General features: G+C 42.2%; 1 protein-coding gene across 1 annotated transcript in view; it reads left to right on the forward strand.

Moving 5' to 3' along the window:
* Positions 1–5,916: 5,916 nt before the first annotated feature.
* Positions 5,917–25,822, forward strand: part of BMAL1 (basic helix-loop-helix ARNT like 1) — a 59,142-nt gene continuing 39,236 nt past the window's right edge. Inside the window, exon 1 of the mRNA XM_063117295.1 lies at positions 5,917–6,046. The gene's annotated coding sequence lies outside the window, so the exon portion shown is untranslated. The remainder of the gene's footprint in view (positions 6,047–25,822) is intronic.

Genomic DNA, 25,822 nt, shown 5'->3' on the forward strand with positions numbered 1-25,822 from the left:
GGGCTACTTGCATCAACACATTGCTTGTTCACATTGTGGTTTAGTAAACCAGGATTCATGGCTTAAAATGAAGTGGAAACACACCCATTTTTGTTGATTTCTAAAATGCCTTGTCCCTAAATTTGTATTATTTATTTACAGCATTTATATTCCACATCATCCACGCTGCAGTGTTTCCGGAGAATCTTATAATTAAAATACCATAGCATACAGAAGGCTTGCAGAAGTACAAACAATCTTTAGAGGGGAGAGGAATCCCTAAGGAGAGGAAATCACACAAGCATGCTCAGTAGGCACAGAATACTGACTAGCTGCTGTGTCTCTGTGTATGTGGGCGGGGAGAAACACAAAACTTCCTGATGAGCCGGGACAGAATGGAGTACCCTGGAAGAAGACATAGCTGGAACCCTGAACAGAAGCACTCTACGCTGCAACGTTTTGTTGCAGTTCCCATTTGTTTTGAACTAAACTGCAGTTTCAAATCCAGCTGGTTTTGCAAAACAATCCTATAGTGCACTGTGCCATGTTTTGGTTACTCTATATTATAATGCTTGAAATATATGCTTAACCTTTTTTTTCAGTAAGTGTGTTCTTTAAGGCATCAGTATTCTTATTAGATAAGAGAGCGACTATCCTATAAAGGGAACTTGTGGTAAGCTACAGGGCAGCTGAGAAAGTGATAAAATGAAAGGAAGAATGGTTGGAAGGAAATAAATGGGGAGGGACATATCGCAGCAGTTTTCAGAGGATTAGGAAATGCAGTATAGAGCAATGCTTGGACAGCTGCATTAGTTCTGCATTTTGTCTTAAGGTAGTAAAAATGTTAAAAGCACTAGAAAAGTGAAATGGCACCGATTTAGCAATCTGCAATCTATCATATTCTAACTCAGATAGTATCTATGCAATTAATACAGGAGTGAGAGGCTGAAAGAAAGAAGTGCATTTTAGAACAATTGTCCTTTTACCATAGTTAGATGTAGTCACAGAGTAGAGTATGAGGGCAACCCATACAAGAAATGTTGAGTGCTTCCAGACAGAGGGCTCTTAGCACTAACAATCAGAAGACATTATGCAGCTATTCCATTTTTTCATTAGCAAATTTTCTGTGGTATTTATTTATTTATTGCATTTCTATACCGCCCAATAGCCGAAGCTCTCTGGGCGGTTTACAAAATTAAGACAATTCAAAGTATAAAACAACAGTATAAAACCATAATATAAAATACAGTATAAAAGCACAACCAAGATAAAAACAGCAGCAATGCAAAAAAGAAAAGAAAAGAAAAGAAACAAGATGGAAGAAGCTGTGGGAAAATGCAGGATAGCTATGAATGATAATGTTGTCTGATCCGCTTGTAAAATCCCAAGAATTATGTGGGGCTATGGCACCATACAAAACTCATCTGAGAGGTAGTAGAGCTTAGCCAACAGAAGAGGCTTTGGTATAGCAATATTTCTTTGAAAGAATTGTTAATTAACTGAGAAACAAGATACTTAATGGGTTTCTTGAAAGAACACTTGCCTTTAAAATAGTACAGAACTATAAAGTTAATTTATTTCACTACTTCACACATTAAAACATTGCTCTGTGTGTCTTTGTGCTCTGTTATGGGAAAGATTTGGGCACTTGGGTTACATTTTCCCCTTTTTTCTGGCAGGGCCCGTTTACCAGTAAGAACTGCGTGGCAGGAAGGCTGTCAACAGATGCAGTTTCCCTGGTGTAAGCTATAAGAAAAGCCACACGTTGGATGTCTAGCTATGGTAACAGTGTTAATTAAAAAAGAAGAAAAATGTCAAACGAATTTGGCATAGTTCCTTTGAATGATATATGGAATAAAATGTCTGTGCTAATAAGAACTGGAATGTACAACACATGAGCCAAAGAACAACTCCATGGTTTGTTGTTGGCTTAACCGTTGGATTGTTTAGGGGCTAAACAACACACCAGATGACACACCAAGCAACCCACCAAAGATCCGCTCATGGATTGCTGATTAAAAGTGGAACTGGTGGTGTATGAGGCAGCACACCCACTTTTTGCAGTTCATCCCAGACAGCCCATGGGTTGTTTAATCCATGGATTGTCATGTTGTGTGAACCTGCCCTATTTTTGTACCTTCCCCTTTCTCTGTGTACCTCCTCCCTATGCCTTAGAATCAAATTGCAACAAGCAATTTGCACTAAGTTAAAAAGAAAACTGCAGACAGAGCTAAGCGGGGCAGCGAGTGGAGAAATTGTAGTTAAGATGGTTGTAAAAAAAAAAACCTTGAAAAATCAGGAAAAGGAGGACAAGAGAAAAGATGACCTGGAAAAAAGAAGTCGCAACTCGGTTATCCAACTGGATGGCAAGGTAGCTGGGTAGGGAGTGTGAAGGCTAACAGTATGATTATATACATATCTACTCAGAAGTCCAACTCCTGACAATGGTGGTTACTCTCACCTAAGTGAACATAGTATTACCGCCTAAATATGTTAGAGGATCTTTGACATATGAATTGGAGGATAGGTTTGCCTCTGGATGTGTGAGGCTAATGAATAAAGTGTTTTAAAGTCTTTTTAAAAATATTTTTATTTGAATATGTAATGCTGTACTATTATACAATATATCAATTATAGCTAATATAGTAGCATAGATCTCTTAGGAGCCTTATATTTTCTTCATCTTAAATTTCACCCATTTATAAATATGGATTTACTGCATCTTGGACTCTATCCTAGCAACACCCAGCATTCCCCAGACATAAAAATGTCTTACAACTCCCAGTATTTCCCAGACAACCATGATGACTAGGTAACGTGAGTTTGAAGATTTTTTTCTGTATAAACATGCATAAGATAGTGCCCTTTGTCTTCAAGGTACCACTAGAGTTTAGTGACTGGACTTTTGTATTTGCTGTAGCACACTAATATGGAATTTGTCCAGACAGAAATAAAGGCTGCTGGAGACATTGAGCTCCATCAGACGAGCATTTTATTGCACTCTCGTTACTGGACACTCATGGATTTTCTCGGGGCACACTCACATCGTCTGCCTCCCACCCCTTCTAGCCTTCTTCACACCACAAAAATACACCCTGGTAAGACTGACTTATTTTTAAAGACAGAAGTTGCCACTATCTCCTGCTGTGTGCAGGAGAAGCAGCAGGATCAATGAATGGGCTACATGCAAGTTGTTTACTTCCTCTTTCAAAAGAGGAAGTAATGAGGGACAAACTCACAGGCGGAGAGGCAAAGGTAAGCAAACGTGATTTTCCCCTGTGTGATGAACACAGAGAGGAAGGGGGCAGGAGTCAAGTATGCTGAGTTACACAAGGCACACAGTTCTTCCAAACAGTGAAGGCACTTTGAAGGTAGAGAGCGAAGGGAGTGAGTGGGTGGAGGCTTTGCATAATGGAGGCTTTAGCTTTTAGGATAAGGAAGTATTTGTCATAGGGTATAATACTGTTAAATATACTCTAAACCAGGGGTGGGCAGACTTCAGGGTTACTGATCTACTTTGTTGTTTTTTTACTAGAACCTAAAATTCTACCAACCAAAGAGTGGTACAAAAGATATATACGCATACGGAATTAAAGAATCCAAAGTGCTGGATTTATTATTTGTACCAGAACTGAATGGAGCTCAGACAACCCTTCCACACAAAAATCCACTGACTCCTGGCTATCCCAAACTTTCTTCATTTCAGCAGTACAATTGGGGGGCCGGGAGTCATTTTGTTGCTGCTACTGTTAAACAAATGGGAGTCAAAAAACCTTGTGAACCAATTGCAAATCCAGCCAGCCAGAGATATTTATTGCATTTCTATACCGCCCATTTGCTGAAGCTTTCTGGGTGGTTCACAAAAATTAAAACCAAGTACAATTCAATGAATAAAACAAACCACAATATAAAAATACACTGCAGAGGCCACCAGTGAGAGAGGAAGCAGCAGCCAGGCACCTCTCCATCGTGCCTGGGTCCAGCTTCAGCTGAGAGCCCCCCCCTTCCTCCTGCTACCAACCTTCAACTGTAACTGCTGAACTTTGCAACTAAGATTGTAGTGCCTGAATTTGCTTTCCTTTCCCCCCTCCTCCCTCCCAATCCCCTTTCCTTTTGTGTCATGTCTTTTAGATTGTACGCCTGTGGGCAGGGACTGTCAAGAAATTCTTTTGTAAGCTGCCTTGAGAGCCTTCTTTGGCTGAATGGCGGCATAAAAATGCTTAAATAAAATAAATAAATAAATAAATAAATAAATATAAAAATACAATATAAAAGTACCAGGATAAAACCGAGCAGCAATGCAGAGTTAAAAGACTAAGATGGTAAACTCTTAAAATACTGGGAAAATAAAATGGTCTTCACCTGGTAGGTGCCAGGCAAACCTCTTTAGGGAGCTCATTCCACAGCCGGGGTGCCACAGCAGAGGAGGCCATCCTCCTGGTAGCCACCTCCCTCGTTTCCATTGGCATGGTCGCACGAAGAAGGAACCCTGAAGATGATCTTAGGGTCTGGGCAGGTACATATGGGAGGTGGTGTTCCTTCAGATAACTTGGCCCCAAGCTATTTAGGGCTTTGAATGTTAACACCAGCATTTTGAATCAGGCCGAGAACCTTATTATTATTATTTATTATTATTTATTTATTTATATAGCACCATCAATGTACATGGTGCTGTACAGATAACACAGTAAATAGCAAGACCCTGCCGCATAGGCTTACAATCTAATAAGTTGAAGTAAACAATAAAGAGGGAAGGAGAATGCAAACAGGCACAGGGAAGTGTAAACAGGCACCGGGTAGGGAGAAGCTAACAGTATAGAGTCAGAACAAACTCAATATTTGAAGGCTATAGGGAAAAGAAAAGTTTTTAGCTGAGTTTTAAAAGCAGTGATTGAGTTTGTAGTTCTCAAGTGTTCTGGAAGAGCGTTCCAGGCGTAAGGGGATCTGGGATTGTATTGGCATAATATGGTTTCAGATCTCTTCTGCCCACCACCCTGCCCTAACTTACCCAGAGTCCTCGGGGTGTGTATGAAAGAAATAGGATTAATCAACAGAGACCACCTCATATTCGGGCCGGATTTATCCAGAGTGAAGGCTGCTTAGAGAGAAAGATTATGCAGGGTGGCAAATTACGAGGACCTTACAAGTAATGCCTCGGTTTGGAACAGGTGAGAATGTGGAGGGAGAGGGGGAAGGTCAGACAGCTTCAGGTACTGGGAAGGAGATATATATAATACATTAAATTATAAATTAAAATTATAAAAATTATAAATTATATGACGCGCAAATTCATAAAGCATTCCATACTTTTTAGCTTATATATACTCTGTTGTTAATCTTTTTATGTTTCATATGCATGCTCTTTTGTAAGGGCTGCGCTCCACTCGTGGAGATCCGATGCTAAATTCTCCCCTCTGCGAGGCACCCAAACACGCAGCGGCAGCATAATCCTGACAGTGCAGCAAAGCGGGAAACGGCCCGAGGTGTCCCCGAACGGCCACTGGCTGCCTTGTTCTGACGACGCGGACGACGCGCGCAAGGGAGACTGGGGCTTGGCTTGGCTTGGCTTGGCAAAGCAGTAGCAAAACTACATCCGGGTCCCAGCCGTTCTAAACAGTCACTTACGCAACCGTTAACAACAACAGGCCGGCAAGGCGAGAGAGCGCGCGCGCCTCCTCACATCTCCCCCCCCGCCCGCAGTTTATAGTCCTTTAAGCAGGCGGGAGCAACAAGAGCATTATCCCCATTGCGACTCCTTCACTCTTAAACCGACAGTGGGGATTGGTTGACAGCGTTGAAAGGCGGGCCACCGGAGCCCGATTTGCTTGTCGATTGGGCGGCGGGCTCGAGTAGGTGTTCTGTGATTGGTCAGGAGGCGGGCCGGGGCTTGGTGCGGGGGGAGAAGCCATTGGCTGGAAAGTAGGTTAGTGGTGCGACGTTCAGTGGCAAGCCAGGCGGAAAGTAGGTCAGGTACAGGGGCTGCTTGCGCCGGGCGTCGCTTCCTTGGCTACACAGCGCACCACTGTGGGGGGGCCACCTACCCTGACCCCCCGCCCTTCTAAACACGGTGAGGCATTGAGGGGTCCCCCGAGAGGAATCCCTTACCCGCCATCGGCTTGGATAGAGGGGCGGCGGCAAGGGCGGGAGGAACGGACGGAGGAGATGGTGGAGGAGATTCCTGTTTAACGACCCTGTGCTGGAAGAGGGATTCCTGTGGGAAGCGGGGGAGCGGGCGGAGTCTCTGAGGCAGATTGGGGAAGGGGGAGCGACCGCGGCTTCCTGTCAGGTTGAAGTGAGGGTGGCTTCCCTCGGGGCTGCCTGCCTGTCGCCCCTGCCGTGTTCCCGGCACAGGTGGGCGGCGGAGAGCGCGCTGGTGTTTGTGCCCTGGTGTGCAGTGTGTCTTGATAGATGCGCACACGCCCGCACACGCAGACAGGAAAGCTTGTGCTCTAATAACAAACGTGCGAGGCTTTGAGGTGCTACGTCTGGTTGTTCCTGCTGCAACGGGCTACCCCGCTGGATGCAGCTGTGAGAGGTTTCTCCTCGGGGTCTTCAGGTCAATTCATTGGGCGAGGGAAGAAGTCTCCAGAAGGGAAAGCGTGTGTGTGTATATTATATGTGCATAAATATCACACACACACACACACAGAGGCAATTCCTTACGTGTGTCTCTGGCTTATATTGCTGGGGCATTCGCTCAGGAGAGATAAGCAAATGGAATTAGATTCTCTTCCTCTGAACCAGAGTTTATTTACACGGTGCTGTCCTTAAAAAACCCGTAGACTTGCAGTGTCAGTTCTATGGCATTTCAGACAAGGCTGATTTCAAACAAAACTCCTATCCAGAATGCATGGGGTTTTTTAGTGTTATTTGTTTAAAATTATTTTTAGACTGTCTGTAAGTGATGGAACTGACATTACAACTCCATAGTTGTGCTTCTTTCTTTCCTTTTTTTTAAAATTTTGCAAACAAAGGCTGCTGGAAATTCAATGTCTAGTATAGCTACAGTAAGCTGACCTTTTTTGCTTTTAAACTTCTTCACAGATAATGGAACAAATATGCGTGTTAGTATTTTAGCATAACAGTAATTCATACACATAGTAAGAGAGAGTCAAAAGACCAATAGCCCTTGTTGTTTTTCTAGTAGAAAAACATGTTGAGAATGGAGTCCTGCTGATTTCATTGGGACCTAACTTCCTAGTAATTGTAGAGAAGATTGCAATCTTAGTCCTGTTTTCTGAGTTCTGATGAAGGGAGATGTCACATGTACTTTTTAATATGACTCTTCTGGTTCAGATTTATGAGAAGGGCAAATAACTTTATGCTAGTTAAAATTATTTGTCCTGCTCATAAATCTGAACTAGATTCTCTGATAGTTTGATGAAGAAAGTGTTTGTGGTTTGTATGTTCTTTTTTGGTTGTATTGAAAGAACGCCCATCAAGCATATCACACTTTTAAAAGCGTTATCACATTTTGTTTCATTTTAACCAGTGCCCCAACATTCCTTTGATACAAGTTTTATGGTGGTCCCTGAACGGAAGAGTTTGCTCAGCCTCATACTTAAGTAACACCTGAGTATTAAATGTTACTTGTGTAAAAAAATAATTAAAAAGGTGGAAATCCCCGGTTACTATAATGCTCAAGAAACTAATGTTTGGGGGTGGAAATGAACATGTTTGGACTGGAAAAAATGGCAAATTGTTCTGTAACTGCTGGACAAGTTATTATGTAGTTATTGATGATGCTTCCATCACAGTACTACTTAGCAGCATTGCTACTTAACAGTACAAATCTCTACATGTTTATTTGGAAGTAAGTCCTATGTTCAACAGCCTTCCACCCTTTAGGATTACAGCCTGGTAAATGTTCATACATCTAACCCAAAAGCAGTATAAGATACACTTATATGATAAAAGGCTGCTGTTTGGTCTTGTTATGGTGTAAGCACTAATGAGAAATGTGTGTTTTTAGATATTTAAATGAGCTATTTTAGAATTTAGCTTGCCATACTAATTTCTATATAGTACATTAAGAGCATTCAAAGAGCTTTACATAACAGCTCAGCAGTCCTTACGACCTTGTACTCTGTATCAGTATTATCCCCATATTACAGATGAGTTAAGGCTGAAAGAGAGTGATCTGGTTTGAACATAATTAGAAGCCACCATGGGTGAATTTCCTCCTGGGTTTTCTTGTCATGGTGGTGGCCGCCATTTTGAACATTAGAGCTGTGGTGGGGGCAAGCTGTAGGTTGTCATTATGTGAAAATCTAGCAATGGTTATTACAGTGGTTAACAAACCACCCAGTACCCATGGAATGTTTAAGGGTGGCTTGTTAACAATCCACCTTGGCAGGGCTTGCACGTAATGACAAGCTACACTGCACCCCTGCTGCGGCTTGAATATTCAAAATAGCGGCAGTCGCAGCAATGAAAAACCCTGTGGGGAAATTAACCCATGGTGGATTCTAATTACTTGTGAATCAGGCCAGAGTTTTGAACAGTGGATTTCCTAGCTCAGAGCTCAGACTTCTAGCCAGTATATTAATCTCATCGTTTTAGGTCTCTCTTACATTAATATATCCTTTTATCTTTTAGATATATATGGCGTGGTAACTCTAGCGCACTTCTACTTGCATGATCTATGCACACAATTAACAATAAAATTAAAATAATAAGAAAACACTAATTTTTAATGGAAGCCAGTTGTCTGGATTGTGGGTCAATGAAGTATATTGTATATAAACACAGCTGGCTGAGCGGTGTATGTTTTTGTATTTTAGATCCCTTAAAAATTTCTTTCACATGCACATAAATGAGCTCTTTTAAGACAATTGTGCAAATTACATTGGAAGAAGCAGGCAGATTTTTAAGCACTAATGGGGGTTTCTGGAAAATTTAGAATCGGAAAATTAGTAGAATTAGGTTAATTTTCAAAGGATTATTTGCACTGGAACATTATCACTTTGCACTGGAAAATGTTCTCATGCCCTAAAGCAGGGGTGGAGAACTTGTGATCCTCCAGATGTTTTGGCCTACAACTCTCATCATCCCTCACCATTGTCTGTTCTGTCTAAAGGCGATGGGAGCCGTAGGCCACAACATCTGGAGGGCCACAAGTTGCCTACCCCTGCCCTAGAGAGATCTAATTTAGCATGTTTATTTTCCTTGTATTTAGTAAACAACAAAGGTTTTTTAAAAAGTACCCTGTGTTATTTTTTTTGTCCCAATACTCCACAAGTATTTGACCTGAAATATTTAAAAGGGAATATTAAAGGGCATGTAACATCATTTAAATGTTATATTATGTAGATTTTTTTATTGGAATACTTGTAAAAATGTAAAGACATTGGGCAGTATCCAATACTGCTACTCCACTTATGCCATTGACCTAGCACTAACATAAGTCACCTCTACTGCAACATGAATAGCGTATGCTGGTGCAATGAGTTTTCTGCTAGAGGTTACCTATGCTAGTGTTATGTTAAATTTAAGAAAAAAACAAAGATACTGAAAACTGTTGACACACTAATTTAAGCAACCCGAAGAACTCAGCATGATATGCTGACAGCCTCTCATCTATTTCAGCAGTGTTCAATTTTCTTCCAGCAAGTTTGTTGGGGGCACCTTCAGTTTTGCTGTCACTACTTATTAATTCCATTTCATTCTGAGATATACAGTATATGTATTTCAAATCACCTAGAAAACATTAATCACAACTTTGGAACTGCCAAGCTTGCCCAATATTATATGTACAATTGGCATCCATTCATTTTTACGAATGAATTTCTGAAACCGAAAAATTCCTGTGGAAAAATAAAGCACTGGGAAAATTTCTACCTCACATCACTTCTTATAACTTTGCAGTTCCCAGATAAAGCTTTATGTATTTTCCATTACTGGGACTGCTCTGGGGGCAGAGATGGTATTCTGGTATATATCTAGCACAAACTTCATAATAGTAGCCCTAAGCACACTTACTTGCAACACTGAACTTGGGGGGATTTTAATTTCTTAATAAAAATCAACAGGACTCTAAAAACAAACAAATTCAAAATTTTAGTTAAGATTTTCAAATAGCAGGGCAGTGTGTGGAGAGTGAATAAAAGCTCGCTGCTTTTTAAACTTAAAAAAGGAAACAAATGAGTGCTGGATCAGCCCTCTAGCACTATGGTAGCATGGTGGGTAATGTATAAAAATATCATGGGCATGGGGCAGGAGGCATTGTGGCTCATCACTTATGCCACAGGCATATCCAGTAAGTGCCTACCATACTCATGCAACCTTATCCCGCCCAGCACTAACATTAGAAATCAGTGTGCTTGCTTGGAGGAAGAAGAACACTTTGTCAGGAACAAAATATTGTAGTTTGCATGCTAAGAAAATACCATTTTCCTGCAACATAGGATAAGAGCCATGGAGGGTCAGACCAAGGGTCCATCTCGTCCAGCATTCTGTTCACACACAGGCCAAGCAGATGTCCATGGGAAACCCAGAAGCAGGACATGGGTTCAACAGTACCCTCCCACCCACGTTTCCCAGCAACTGGTGTACATAAGCATACTGCCTGTAGGACTCAAGGTAGCATAAAGTCATCAAGAAAGAGGGACTACCTTTAGGGGAGATGCCTAAAGTGCCCATTCAACAAATTAGTTGTACATATATTGTACTGTAAACTGATTATTTGAGAGATTCACGAGTTTACTGAAATCAGTGTGCTCAGGATTGGAGTGTAAAAGGAAGAGGATAATTCTGATATTACAACTAAAATATTACTTGAAGTAGCTTTACTAGTCCTAAAATACATTTTTGACTTGATTTGAGAACCTGCACCAGCTCAAACTCTGGGTTTATAAACATAAATTACAGAATTAAATTAAAACTGAGAGTAGAACAGGTAATATAATATCATTGCACCACTATTAAGCCTTTTGCTCACTTTGCCTCGGTTTTGAAGTGTTTATCCAAATAGAAAAAATGTACAGTGCTTTATAAAATGTTTATAGCAGTACTGGAATTCTGTAAAGTGGGGCAGGAGTATATCTCTTTACATCTAGCAGACCCCTAAATTTCTCCACAGGAAAATTTCTTCAGGATTCCAGATATATATCAAAATTTATCCATACCCATTTCTGGTATATAGAGAATTTTAAAGAAAATGTCCTTCTAAGCATGGAGAAAAAATCAGGAAGCTGAGGAAGGAAGATTCAAAGCTGTGGAATAGCACTGATGTTTCTTTTTACAATGCACATTTTATTCATAGTTCAAACCAATACCAATTGTTCCTTGAAAGTTATACAAAACTATTAGAAATCTAACATTTTCCAAACTTTTTGATTCAGTAGGCTGAGGGTGCCAATAAAACACATTTAGGCAATAGAACACATTCAGTTGGCTGAGGATAAGGCAACAGAACAGATTTTTGTTAGTGTGAGCTAACTTGCCAGAAATTAAGCCTGTCGGTTATAAAGGTATTCCTTGGTGAATAAGACTGCAAACGTCTGATTAGATATGTATAAGATTTAGTTATTTATTACATTTTTATACCGCCCAATGGCCGAAGCTCTCTGGGCAGTTCACAAAAATTTAATTCATGAAGAGCATAATAGTAGGATCTAAAAGTAGGATTGCACTGTAATTCTATTAAATACTTGATAATAGTGTCAGCATTTAGTCTGCTTTGAAATTCTAAAGTTTGTCCTACTTCTTTGTAACTTAGGTGTCCAGAAATTCCATAATTCCCATATTCTGAGTCAAGTATTTTAGAAAGTAATAAGCATTCAGTTTGATGGCTTGCATGCATGTAATGGTAGCTGTTGGGAACTCTTGCCTTTTGTGTATACATGTATATTGGAATTACCTCTTCTTCATCCTTTGCTAAGGATGTGTCATGGGCTGTTGTGAGGAAAGAACAGGAGAGGAAGCCTTTTACTTCTTCTTCCAGCACTACAGAGAACATATTAAAGCAGTCTCCAGCATAAATAGAGCACCTGAAGTGCTAAAGGAGATATATGAATACACACACCCCACCCTTATTTATTTACTTATTTATTTAAGGATTTTTATGCCGTCATTCAGCCAAAAAAGGCTCTCATGGCGGCTTACAAAAGTATTTCTTGACAGTCCCTGCCCACAGGCTTACAATCTAAAAGACATGACACAAAAGTAAAGGGGATTGGGAGGGAGGAGGAGGAGGGGGGAAAGGAAAGCAAATTCAGGCACTACAATCTTAGTTGTAAAGTTCAGCAGTTACAGTTAGTAGCAAGAGGGAGGGGGCTCTCCGCTGGAGCTGGACCCAGGCACGGTGGAGAGGTGCCTGGCTGCTGCTTCCTCCCTCACTGGTGGCCTCTGCAGTGACAGTTGGTAGCAGGAGGGAGAGGGCTTTTAGCTGGAGCTTGACCCAGGCACGGTGGAGAGGTGCCTGGCTGCTGCTTCCTCCCTCACTGGTGGCCTCTGCAGAGACAGTTGGTAGCAGGAGGGAGTGGGCTTTTAGCTGGAGCTTGACCCAGGCACGGTGGAGAGGTGCCTGGCTGCTGCTTCCTCCCTCACTGGTGGCCTCTGCAGTGACAGTTGGTAGCAGGAGGGAGGGGGCTCTCAGCTGGAGCTGGACCCAGGCACGGTGGAGAGGTGCCTGGCTGCTGCTTCCTCCCTCACTGGTGGCCTCTGCAGAGACAGTTGGTAGCAGGAGGGAGGGGGCTCTCAGCTGGAGCTTGACCCAGGCACGGTGGAGAGGTGCCTGGCTGCTGCTTCCTCCCTCACTGGTGGCCTCTGCAGTGACAGTTGGTAGCAGGAGGGAGGGGGCTCTCAGCTGGAGCTGGACCCAGGCATGGTGGAGAGGTGCCTGGCTGCTGCTTCCTCCCTCACTGGTGGCCTCTGCAGAGACAGTTGGTAGCCGGAGGGAGGGGGCTCTCAGCTGGAGCTGGACCCAGGCACGGTGGAGAGGTGCCTGGCTGCTGCTTCCTCCCTCACTGGTGGCCTCTGCAGTGACAGTTGGTAGCAGGAGGGAGAGGGCTTTTAGCTGGAGCTTGACCCAGGCACGGTGGAGAGGTGCCTGGCTGCTGCTTCCTCCCTCACTGGTGGCCTCTGCAGAGACAGTTGGTAGCAGGAGGGAGGGGGCTCTCAGCTGGAGCTGGACCCAGGCACGGTGGAGAGGTGCCTGGCTGCTGCTTCCTCCCTCACTGGTGGCCTCTGCAGAGACAGTTGGTAGCCGGAGGGAGGGGGCTCTCAGCTGGAGCTGGACCCAGGCACGGTGGAGAGGTGCCTGGCTGCTGCTTCCTCCCTCACTGGTGGCCTCTGCAGTGACAGTTGGTAGCAGGAGGGAGAGGGCTTTTAGCTGGAGCTTGACCCAGGCACGGTGGAGAGGTGCCTGGCTGCTGCTTCCTCCCTCACTGGTGGCCTCTGCAGAGACAGTTGGTAGCAGGAGGGAGAGGGCTTTTAGCTGGAGCTTGACCCAGGCACGGTGGAGAGGTGCCTGGCTGCTGCTTCCTCCCTCACTGGTGGCCTCTCCAGAGACAGTTGGTAGCAGGAGGGAGGGGGCTCTCAGCTGGAGCTGGACCCAGGCATGGTGGAGAGGTGCCTGGCTGCTGCTTCCTCCCTCACTGGTGGCCTCTGCAGTGACAGTTGTTAGCACAAAATGATAGGAAAAGCTTACCTCCTGCTGAGCTACATTGAAAAATCCAGCAATTTCCCTCACTCCCTGACACTGTTTGTGTGTAGGAATACACTTAACGTGGTTATGCTGCCACTGACATTTACCTCCCTTTTATGTACAGAATGCCTCAAGCTAGTTGTTTTTCATTGTTATGAATTCCAGCTGTGTTCTCCTTTATAGATCTCTTTTCTTAAGATGTCAGTTGATACTGGCTGCCTGCATGCTCTGTATTTTGTGCCATCCTAACTGAGAACCCTTAACCACCCATGTTGGTAGCATGTTAGTGTGATCTACATGACCTTGCTGAAAGGTAGAGTGATGGAAAATGCTATCTTCTGTTTGGCGTAGTGACCACCATGTGTTACTACAAAGATAGGTCTATAGTTAAGGAACACCTTTGGAGAAGGGAGGGTGTTTTGCTTGAGCAAATGGGTTTATCCTCCTGAGCTGGCTTTAACCAAAGTTCTGGGGAGTTGAATTAGTTGTTTCCCCCCATCTGAACAAAAGTTCATAGACTATGGGAGAGTCCGTAGCACAGGGTTGAGCATATGTGTTGCATGTAGAAGGTCACAGGTTCAATTCCTGGCATGGTTCTCTGGTTGCAGAGATGGAAAAATCCTGTGCCTGAGACGTTGAAGTCTTGCTGCTAGCCAGATTAGGCAAACTGAGCTAGATTGACCAAGTTCTTATTTTGTCTAAGGCAACTCCATGTGTTCAGTGACGTAATCTGTATATGAACTCCACTGTACTCTTCCAATGGGTTAGAAGAAGAAGGAGGAAGGGTAAGACACATGCAATAAATAACACTATTTTTCCTTTTGGAACCTCATGATATTTAATCAGTTTATACTGAGAAAGGGAAGACCCTCAATATATTATAATTGGGGCTCAATAAGTTGATACCTAGGATATCTAAAAGTAGAGCAACAATGCGTCTGGCCTTTGCTGTTAATCTAAAGGAGAACGTCATACCCTTTGTACTGCTTTTGGCTACAAGTAATACCTAAAACTAGCTTTGAACTTCATTAACACTGTCAAATTCTTGGCAATCCTTCAAAACGGTGAAGCAAAAACCAAAACCAAAACACACACACCCCACACACACAATCCACTGGTAGCATAGTAAATACAGTTAATAATTTCCCCTCCCTTCTTCTTTCTCCCTCTTTTTTAAATAAAGAAGCCAATGTGCAATGTTGAGTTAATTGAGTCTGCAAAGGTCTACTTTTTTTAAAAAAATAAATAAATAACAAGCTACCTCCAGGTCATCTTTTCTCACAACCGCAATGAGTATTACTTGGCGTAGAGAGACTTGGTAACCTTTTCAGCCTCCTGCTATTTGAGAAGGCTGGTATTAAGAATCTCAACAACTGAGATGTTTCCAAGTCAGCTGCAGGAGCTGGAACAGCTTGTGATGTTGGTCTGATGCCACACTGTAGTGTTCTGGGTTAATTTCTAGTAGGAATTATGCCAGTGGGCTGCTCCTACAGCAAACAATATCGCCTATGAATGGCAGATCCCATTTTAAAGATCTTATAACCTCATTCACAACTCATCCAGGGATAGTTGTTCACAGCAAATATAAACCCACATTTTTTGCAATGAGAAAAAGCCCACCCTAGAAATAGTATAAATAATACAAGCAAGCATATGTTATTTGGAGTGGATTCTTTTGTGGGGGTGGTATATTGAAACAGTGAATCTAGAAGAGAATGTTTTGGGCATTAGAAATGAATAAAGCCCCAAATCCCCCTACTAGATTCACTGTTTCCATATACCCAGATTAATTGCTATCCACATTGCCTTGTAATAATATATGTTACTTGCATTATTTGTTCTTCATGGTAAATAGCAGGGCTGGGCTTTTTCTCATTGCAATAAATGTGGATTTATATGTGCTGTGAATAACTGTCTCTGATGTGGTTAATTCTGAATGTGTATCTCCTCTTTCACAATAAAATGGTTTGGTTTTGCCTTCCAAATTCTTGAAGCATTTATCTGGGATGGTGCTGAAAGTGAGTTTGCTCTCCCTGTCTATTATGTTTGACACACAAATAATTGTCTTTTCTTTCTTCTTGTTTTTATTTGCTGAAAAATCTGTACTGCTTACTGTTTATAAACATAAATTCTTACAAGAAACGGCCAAGCTTGCACCCTACCTAGCTTGCATTTTTATTGTTATTTCTACTCTATAAACCCAAATTTGGCACATGTGTGTAGTGTCTTCTGAACATCTGCTAACAGACTTTTTCCATGCAATCTGTAGCTATAATTTATTTTCCACTTTGTACCCATGAAAAATAACATTGCTTAAGATGTAATACAAAACCTATGGTTTTGTGTTACATACATAAGTCTTGGCTGATACACTCCCCTTTCTTCCTCTATCATAACATGAGGAGGAAATCAGAAGCTTTCACTTCTGTTTTCTATGAACCACAGTTTATTATTGAATCTGAACCTAGAGGAACTGTGATTAGTCTGAGCTATAGTTTAGGGAACCAAGCCATCTTCTTAATTCTCAGATTGGATGGCTTGTTTCTCTAAACCATAGTTAAGACTAACCACAGTTTGTTTTGGTTTGGACATAATTACCCAATAGCCTCTACAAATTTTCCGTGAGTTCTCCCTTCCTTCTTAGCCCGCCTTCAGCACAGCCTTCTGACCCTCCAGAATTTTTGTGGTGGGAGGGGGCTCTGGAGGCTGAAGGGGAGAGGAGGGTGAGAAAGTCCACTTTTGCCTATCTCCTTTAATGGGTGGTTCTCTGGATTAGCTATAAGGCCTGAAACTTTATCCAATTTCATATGCTCCACTGCAGTCTGTTAATTTGATCTTCTTAATTGCCTAGTGAGCGCAGGTCTTCCTTAAGTTAATCTGCTCAGTGGAGGGGTTGCTCCAGTCGTTCCATTCCCACTCCCGTTCAAAGACAACAGCTCCCTCCTGCCTTCCCCCCAAGCACATTCGCTGAACTTGTGGAGAGCTCTTTGGACATCTGGTGGATCCCTGCTGGAAACGTTTTAGGTTATATGGACCTATCATTTGTTTCAGTAAGTGACTGGGTTTGGATGTCACGATAACGCATGATGGGTTAAATAAGCCATGATGGCTTATTTAACCCATCGTGGATTATTGTGTTGTCTGTTGGGAGTTTTTTTACCCACAGTTTTTTACCCACAATGGCTTATTTGGACAAAATAACCCAGCATGGTTTTTTGTGTCATGTGGCAGTCATAGTGGGTTATGTTGGTCACCTACAGAGTCTCTTGGAAAGAGCAGTCAAAATCACTGTCACCACTTTCCTCCAGCCAGATCTCGGTTTCCGTGATATGCCTAGCAACTGATTGTGCTCACAGCCCAACCCCACCCTAACCTTTCGCCCAGCGGTACATGCTGCAACCTCCCCAAGTGTCAAACACTATCTCTGTTGGGTGGTGGCAGCTGCGCAGGATTGTCATTTTGCCTTGTGTGTATCCTTGCCAGGACATATTGTGTATGAAGTTTTGTCCTGCTCCTGCAAACTTAGATGGAGATGGAGTTATGTTTGCCACCTCCTTTTTGGTGAAAAGTTGGTTTTGCTCACATGGCTTTGTCAGCATAAAGGGTTTGATGGAGCATCAGATACCTCACTAGAGGAGGCTGTGTGTGAAGTTCAGTCCTGATCCTGCTAAGCTCCAAGGGTTTATTTCTGCCACCCCTTTTTTGGTGCACCTGTTTTTCTTTGCTCCTTTGTGTATTTGTGCAGGGTTTTGATGGTGTATTGGGTACCTCCTGAATAAGGAAATCTGTGTACGAAGTTTTGTCCTGATCCTGCAAACTTCCAGTGCTTTAGAGCCTCTACCCCCTTGTTGGGGTGATGCTGGAAGCGGTGAATTAAGCCACTGTACTTTACCCCACACCTCTTCCCTCTCATTGGGTTATTGTGGAAAGTTAAAACAGGCTGCTGCAATGTTGTCAATGGGTGAAACAATGTCACTGCTTTGATGGGAAGACTGCAGCAGGACAGGGCAGGGTAGATGACTCAGATTACGCACAGTAGCTTAATAAACTGCACACACTAGTTTATTTATTTGATGTTGTGGGGAAATGAGCTTATTAACCCATTGTGTGGGGGATAGCTTATTAACCCGTTATGGCTTAAAGTGATGTCTGAAAGCAGCCTGTGTATGCTTATATTCTTGGAGAGTACCATGGACTTGTGCAGATGCCATTGCGCAAATCATAGGAACTTGGACCACAGTCCTCAATGTATAGTTGCAGAATTCCTAGAAAATCCCAAGTACAAGCAGCAGGTGATGAAAAAGACCACTGCCTGGGGCTTTGGAAAGCTGCTGCCTCTAAAGATGAGTAGACAGTACTGGGCTAGGTGGATCAATGGTCCGATTTGACATCAGACAGCTTCATATGTTTCTACGATGTGTTTTTGGTCTATATCTATTACATATTTGGGTTACAAATCTATTAGATTTATAGCTGAAGTTTTCTGAAGACTGAAATAAGAAGTATAGTCATCTACAGCAATGGAAATTAGCAATTTTGAAAATGTATGTTAATTAGTATTGCCTAAAGCTGAATAATGTTTTAATGAGCATTGTGATGGGGTGAATAATAGAAAGCTATTTGTCAAGCGGTAATTTGCCATGGTAGGTTTAAAAATGCTTGGAGAACATTACCTGCTCATATGATGAGGAAAAGTCTATCACATATCCACAACTGATCAGATATCCAGAGAAGTGAAAGATTCTCCTTGCTTTTCAGTGAGCAGTTTGCCTATATGAAAATATGTGTTTGTACATGCATATTTGATAAACTTAAATCTATTTACCTAATACTGCCTTCTTGAACTGGTGGCCTCAAGATGTTTTGGGTTTCAACTCCCAGCCCCAGCCAGCATGGACAATGATAAGGAATTCTGGGAGTTGCTCAAAATATCATGAAGGTACTGGATTGGGGAAGGCTGGCTAAATAGCACAGTGCTATGTGTGTCTACTCAAAAGTAAGCCCCACTGAACTCAGTTGGGCATGTTCCCAGTTAATTGATGTAGGATTGCAGCCTAAAGGTGTAAACTTATGCATGTTTAGACAGAAAGAAAGTCCTACAACTCCCAGCATCCCCTAGCTAGCAGTGCTGTTTGTGGAATGCTGGGAGTTGTAGGACTTTTTTCTGCATTGGTTTGTACCCAATACAGAGTGTCTTCTCTTCTACCAAAAGTCAATGCCATTTTAATGTTTAGGAAACCAAGTTTGGTTTTGCGTACCTGGTTATTTGCAAGTAATATGGTGAAATTTTGAACATAGAAACATGTGTTTGTCCTATTTTTTCTTTTGTCCTATAAAAATGGGTGTATGGTGTTTAAGTCAGTCACATGTAACCGTTAAAGTTAGTTTTAAACCATGTTTCAAGGATGCCTTCCAGCTGATTAACACAAAGCACTATTTAATATTCACAAAGATCCTCAGTCCATAACTGTAAAACAAGACTTTTTAATGGAATTAATGCTGTTTCAGAACATAGAAGGACTTATTGAGCTCAGTCAGCTTGAATTCCACTATATAGCTCCTTTTATATGTGCCTGTAGCAGCATGGTAGTTCTGCCTTTGCAGTTTAAGGTACATGTCTTGTACCCCTGTGATTCAACTATGAACTTCATTACCATAACATGCAAGTGATACACAACTGGAAGGCTGGAGATCTTGGATTGTTCCTGGGTCACTGTCCACTTGTGGTGAATTTTATATGCCTGAATATCCAAAATAATAACCTTCTTGACATAGTTACTTACCCCAAATACTTAGCTGTCTTTTCCTCACTTTCAGCTCGCTTCAGCCTCTGATTATGAAAAGAAATGGCTGAAATGATGCCTCCTTCTGAAGAAGTTGCCAGATGATAGGGTGACCATATGAAAAGGAGGACAGGGCTCCTGTATCTTTAACAGTTGCATAGAAAAGGGAATTTCAGCAGGTGTCATTTGTATATATGGAGAACCTGGTGAAATTCCCTCATCATTTGTGTATTTGTATATTTGTGCTTTTAACCTGTTGATTGTCTTACTATGATTTTAATTTTTGTGAACCGCCCAGAGAGCTTCGGCTATTGGGCGGTATAGAAATGTAATAAATAAATAAATAAATAAATCATCACAACAGTTAAAGCTGCAGGAGCTATACTAGAGTGGCCAGATTTAAAAGAGGGCAGGGCGCCTGCAGCTTTAACTGTTGTGATAAAGAGGAAATTTCACCAGGTTCTCCATTTATACAAATGACACCTGCTGAAATTTCCTTTCCAATACAACTGTTAAAGATACAAGAGCCCTGTCCTCATTTTCATATAGTCACCCTAGCCAGATGAATAAACCCAAAATGCTACCAATTACTTATTAACGAAGCCACTACTTAGTGCAGCTTAAGGCATACAATAGACCTGTAAAACTTATTTTAGAACTAGCAAAAAAGCCCATCATATGATAGATGTAGAGGAGCAGTCTGGTGAGGAGGTTAGTGGGTTTTGGCCCCTCTGCTAGGCGAGAAGCTCCTGGCAGTTACCTTTCTCGGAACTTGGAACTTCCATAGAAGGCTGCAGTTCTGAGAAACGTTGCTAGATGGTGCCAGAGGGCAAAAACTATAACTGGCTTGGAGGAGCAGTCTGGGCTTTTATATATATTCAATAAACAAAAAACCTACGGTTTACAAAACAATGTTAAAGGCTCTACAGTTTTCAACCAAACTTCAAAAAGCAGGGAAATTGAGAGTTAAGGCTCACAGGCCTATAACACCACATCCTCCCTAAGGAGGCAGAAAGTGCCAGTGAAATTCTCATTCTCCCAAAGCAGATATAAACCATGAGGACAGGATGGAGAACAGGATATGCAGAGGTGACTGTGGGGTTGTGGAAAACTGATGACGAACAACTTAGGGCCACCTACTTCTCTTTTTTTGTTTAGAGCAGCCCTTCCCCAACCTGGTGCCCTCCAAAGGTGTTGGACTACAACTCCCATCATTGCAAGTCAGTATGTCCCATGGTCAGGAAAGCTGGGACAGCAGGATAGGGAACGCTGTTCTATATCCTTACCAAATACAGGGGCTGCGCAATATTTTTTTCCTCACACACATCTCGCATAGAGCAGCACGATTGATAACAGAAGGGGCACTATTTGTTGGAGATGTAGAACCAGAGCAAGGGCTGGCACTTTCAGCTTTTGGTAAATACCCTGCCCTTCAAAGAACCAATGTTTTCTCTTAAAATGTGTTCCTACAAAATATACTGTTCACTCCCCACGATCCCTCCACAATACATCATCTCATCAGAGTGACAGAGGAACAGAAAAGGATTAGTTTGGGTGTCTTGAACTCCTTTCAGATGAGATTAGTTTGCAGTCCTATACCACTTGGGGAGAAGCCCTAGTAAACTCAGTGGCACTGGCTTCTGAGAAGACATGTACAGGATCCAAGTATAAACTATCCTTCTCCAGCCTAGTACTCTCCAGATGTGCTGCGCTGCAACTCCCATGTTATGGTGAGGACAAAAATCATTTCCATCAATAGTTTTTAAAATAATCCTTCCTTACACATGAATCTATTAGGTGGTAGCTCTGCCTTTGATCTCACACTGCTGAACACGTCAGAAAAATCCTCTGCGGTCACAGCATTCGCAGCATTCTTGATCACTTTCCATGCTGACAGAGACTTTTATGAGTTGAATGCCAAAACATCTAGAGAGCTACATTTTGCCTGCCCTTGCTCTAGAACAGCATTCCCCGATCAGTTTTCCAGAACCCAACAGTCACCTCTCCACATGTTTGAGAGTACAAGTCGCAGCATTCCTGTCCATGGGACATACTGACTTGCAATGATGGGAGTTGTAGTCCAACACCTTTGGAGGGCACCAGGTTGGGGAAGGGCTGCTCTAAACCGCCCAGAGAGCTCCGGCTATTGGGCGGTATAGAAATGTAATAAATAAATAAATAAACAAAAAAAGAGAAGTAGGTGGCCCTAAGTTGTTCATCATCAGTTTTCCACAAACCCACAGTCAACTCTGCATATCCTATTCTCCATCCTGTCCTCATGGTTTATATCTGCTTTGGGAGAATGAGAATTTCACTGGCACTTTCTGCCTCCTTAGGGAGGATGTGGCGTTATAGGCCTGTGAGCCTTAACTCTCAATTTCCCTGCTTTTTGGAGTTTGGTTGAAAACTGTAGAGCCTTTAACGTTGTTTTGTAAACAGTAGGTTTTTTTGTTTATTGAATTTCTGATGACTGATGACCACACAGGAAAGAAGCCATATAAATGTATGGGATGTGGGGAAAGCTTCAGCTGTAGTGGGACCTTGAGTAGACATCAAAGAACCCACACAGGGGAGAAAAATATTTTTTAAATAATTTCCCAATTTACACTATTTAAAAAATTTAAATTATGACATTATAGTGTAATTATTTAAAAATTACACTAAAATTTATAATTTTTACTATATTGACATTAAAGAATCCACTTAAACCAAGGATCAGAGTATCTAGCATTTTTCATATAACTGCTTGATAACCCACATATCACATAACTTCCAGATTAAAGGCATCACCAAATGTTGCTTCCTTGCTCGTATTTTCTTGCTATGTCAATAACTGGAGATCATTGTTAACAACACATTTAGCTATTTATTGCAGAGCTTTGGCTATGGGGCGGTATATCAATGTAATAAATAAATACACCCAGGCTATGGGGCGGTATATAAATGTAATTCCTTATGCCCCCCCTTCCCGGCTTTCCCTCAGCCTACACTACCTCACAGGGTCGTTGTGAGGATAAAATGAAGAGGAGGATGAAGAGGACTACATGCCCTGGACTACTGCAACTACTGAGGGGCATTGAATTCTATGATTCTGTGAATCTAAGTCTACAGCAACTGGAGGGTGCCAGGTTGTAGCAAAAACTAGGTCCCTTACCCATTTCTCTTGTGTGAAGTAATGTTTTGGGTATAAGATTCATGGATGTACATTTTAGAAAACGTTTTCCTTTCATACAAACATAAAGCAGCAGATTTAGCTTATAAGAAGCAGGTACACAGAGAAAGGAAAATATTTTCTATATACAACCAAAACACACACAAATCTATAAAAGAAAGCTTAAAATGTAGTTCAGCACCTTTTAAAGAAACGCACACTACCTGAAGAAGTTTAAACTCATGGCAGATAGGCCAGGGTTAACCTCTCATTCCTAGTCTGAATATTTCTTTCCATAAAGTTTAAACTTTGAGGCTTGGATGAGGAACTGCCACCCCAAAGGAAAGTTTGCCATATATTCTTTACTTTGAATTAAGAAGCATGCACCAGCACTTCAAACACACCCACCCAGCCACCCCTGCCTCTTCACAATCACAGACACACAACAAAGTCAATCAATCCTTCTATCAAACCCCTACCTGAGCCAGCCAGGTTTTCTTTTTCCTTGGAGGCCAGGGAAGGGCCTCCCTCCAAGCAAGGCAGATAGTTTCTCTCTCCCTCCCTGGCCTCCACAGCACTGTGGGGAAGGAGAGGGCCCAGACAGGGCCTTGGCTTATCTGCAGAAGGACATGGCTCCTAAATGAGCCAGGCGGCTATCTTATTTCCAACATTCCAATCTATCAGACAGGAGGGAGGGGGGAGAGCGACGCTACTGAGCATGCTCCATTTAGGAGTTTTGAGTCTGTATTCTCTTTAATAGGGCAAAGAAATGTTCATTAAAAAACAATGGAAGCGAATTTTGAAAAAAGAAAAGCCATTCCACCAACTAGAAGGACAGGGGGACAAGATCCCACCACTGGTTTGAAGGGTAAGGGTCCCAATTTGGAGCTTTTAGTGAGCAAAAAAATTGTCGCCACCCAGAAATTAGAAAGCCATTTTGAGCCAGACAGGTTTTCCCCCATTTTCGTACTTTGAACTGCCATCCTGCCCTCAATATTTCACAAATCTTCTTGAAACGCGCAGGGTATGTAAAACCAGCATTTCTTTCTGGCAGGTCTCCGTTTCAGAAAGATTGGTGAAACATTTTCCATTTTATGAACGTCAGAATGACCCACCCCCAATTTTGGCCTTAACATGGTGGAATGCTCTTTTCACTGATCGCCTATAACACAGGGAAACACTCCCGTGTTTCCCTGTAATAGATAATCAAATTACCAATATATCTCAGTGGTTTTGTTTCTTAGGCCTCATCTTCACCAAGCAGGATATTCCACTATGAAAGTGGTATATAAAAGGCAGGAGTCACACTACTGTTTTATAGCAGTATTGAAGCGCACTGGCCACTGTTGGGGCCCATGACACATACCATATACTGCTTTCATACTACGCTATTTCTTCGATTCTAAGACACACTTTTTTCCCATATAAACATCTCTAAAAATGGGGTGCGTCTTAGAATTGCGGGTGTGGCTTAGGGTTTTTTTTTCTGTTGGTGGTACTGAAATTAGTGTGCGTCTTACAATCGATGGCATCTTGCAATCGAAGAAATACGGTACTATATTCTGCTTGGTGTAGATGAGGCCTTAGTTTGCTTGGGTTTTGTCGCCTGCTGAATTTACTTAATTGCTTTAAAACAGCCTTGAAAATAGCCCGCCAAAGTTACTAGCCTGAAAAAATGCTGGGGCTGGCAGAGGAGAGAAGCAGAACTCCACTTCTTCTACAGCAGCCAGGCACATTTCTGTGCCAGATGGGGAAGAGGGCCCTCTTAGTTTTTGTGCTGGGTGCAGAGCATGGAGGAAGTGCTGCATCCTTCTTTCACCTGCTCACTTGCTCGTCTGTATGAATTCCTATGGCTGCTTTAAAGCAATTCAGAATGATGGTCTGATGCAGAAGATCCAAATGAAGAAATTCTAGTGCTGTGCTGAAAATTTCTCTCACATTTTTTTATCATTCTTATTCTATTTGATAGAAAAGAAATTGTTTTCAAAAGTAAATTCAATGTTGAAGAAAATTTCGGAGAAATTTTCATGTGTTGGGTTTCAGATTTTTGTGCTTACCTTACTAAGGAGGTGTGACAAAAGTCTTGTTTTTCATTGTACAATCATCTCTCCTACAGCCTGTTGCTTCCTCATCTTCCCACGCTTTAATTAAAGCCCAGGGGAAGACATCCTGAGGCAATTCCTTCCATAGGGCTTTTTCAAATTAGGAAGCATAGGCAGCCTAGGGGCTGCAAAGCAATGGAGAGATGTGTAATAAAAAGAAAACACATGCGCCTGCACGCACACACACCCCATCCTCAGCCACCTCACAGTTCTTACACACAACACCACCAAAATAAATTCTAAAGCATCCTGAGAAAGAATCAGAAAAAAACAGAACCCTCCTTCATGGGGAAGGAAACTTTAGGGAAATTGGAGGACAGATTTAGTACAGCGCTAGCTCCACCTCTTCCCCGGTGCTAGACACAGTGCTTCCCCCCTCACACCTGTATTGTGGGGGATGCAAAATTGGGTGTGTGTGATGGCCAGCCAACACAGTTTATCCTCTTGCCATTTGCAGTGGTGCCCCCCCCCAAAAAAAAACCTCACGCAAAAATAAAGCTGTGTTGCAATCTTTGCCTATAATGAGCCATACCTGTGAGAAACTGGAGGATTTCTCCTCTTCCTGGAGAAATTTGGTGAAATTGCCCCCTCCCCTGTTTCTTGGCCCACAAATAGGTGGATGGAGAATTTCAAGACGCCATTTGTGCACAGCTCTAGTAAATTCTGTCCAACTATCTCCTTGCATTGATGGCTGCCAGGTATTGCTTGAGCACCAGCGGCTGCTAGATGCAGGTTCCTGCTCTTTGATTGCTCCTCTCCTACCCCTTCCCCCCTACCTGCTCCAGGTAGGGCCATATGCATAAGGATGACCTATATACAGAAACTTGTTTCAGTACTTGAATTACCCTTGCTGGGTGTGGGTTGTCATCTGATGATGTGTGTTTAACAATAAATAAACTCACAGTTCTCTCTTATCCTATTTCTTTTAGCCTATATTCACCTCATCTTCTGTGCTTGCTGTTAGCATTCCAGAATGCATAATTGATATGACTTCATATGAAAAGGTTGATTGGGTAGTTACATTAGACTTCTAGAAAAACCTTTGTAAATTTTGTGTGTTAGTAGTCAATGCTCAGAAAGGAATTGTGTCTTTAAGCAAGCTTTTTTTTAAAAAAAATCACAGTGCACAGTAGAAATCGTAGCCGTAGGCAGATCTGAA

The sequence above is a fragment of the Elgaria multicarinata genome, chromosome 2, assembly GCF_023053635.1.
Source record: "Elgaria multicarinata webbii isolate HBS135686 ecotype San Diego chromosome 2, rElgMul1.1.pri, whole genome shotgun sequence".
In the NCBI taxonomy this organism is placed as follows: domain Eukaryota; kingdom Metazoa; phylum Chordata; class Lepidosauria; order Squamata; family Anguidae; genus Elgaria; species Elgaria multicarinata.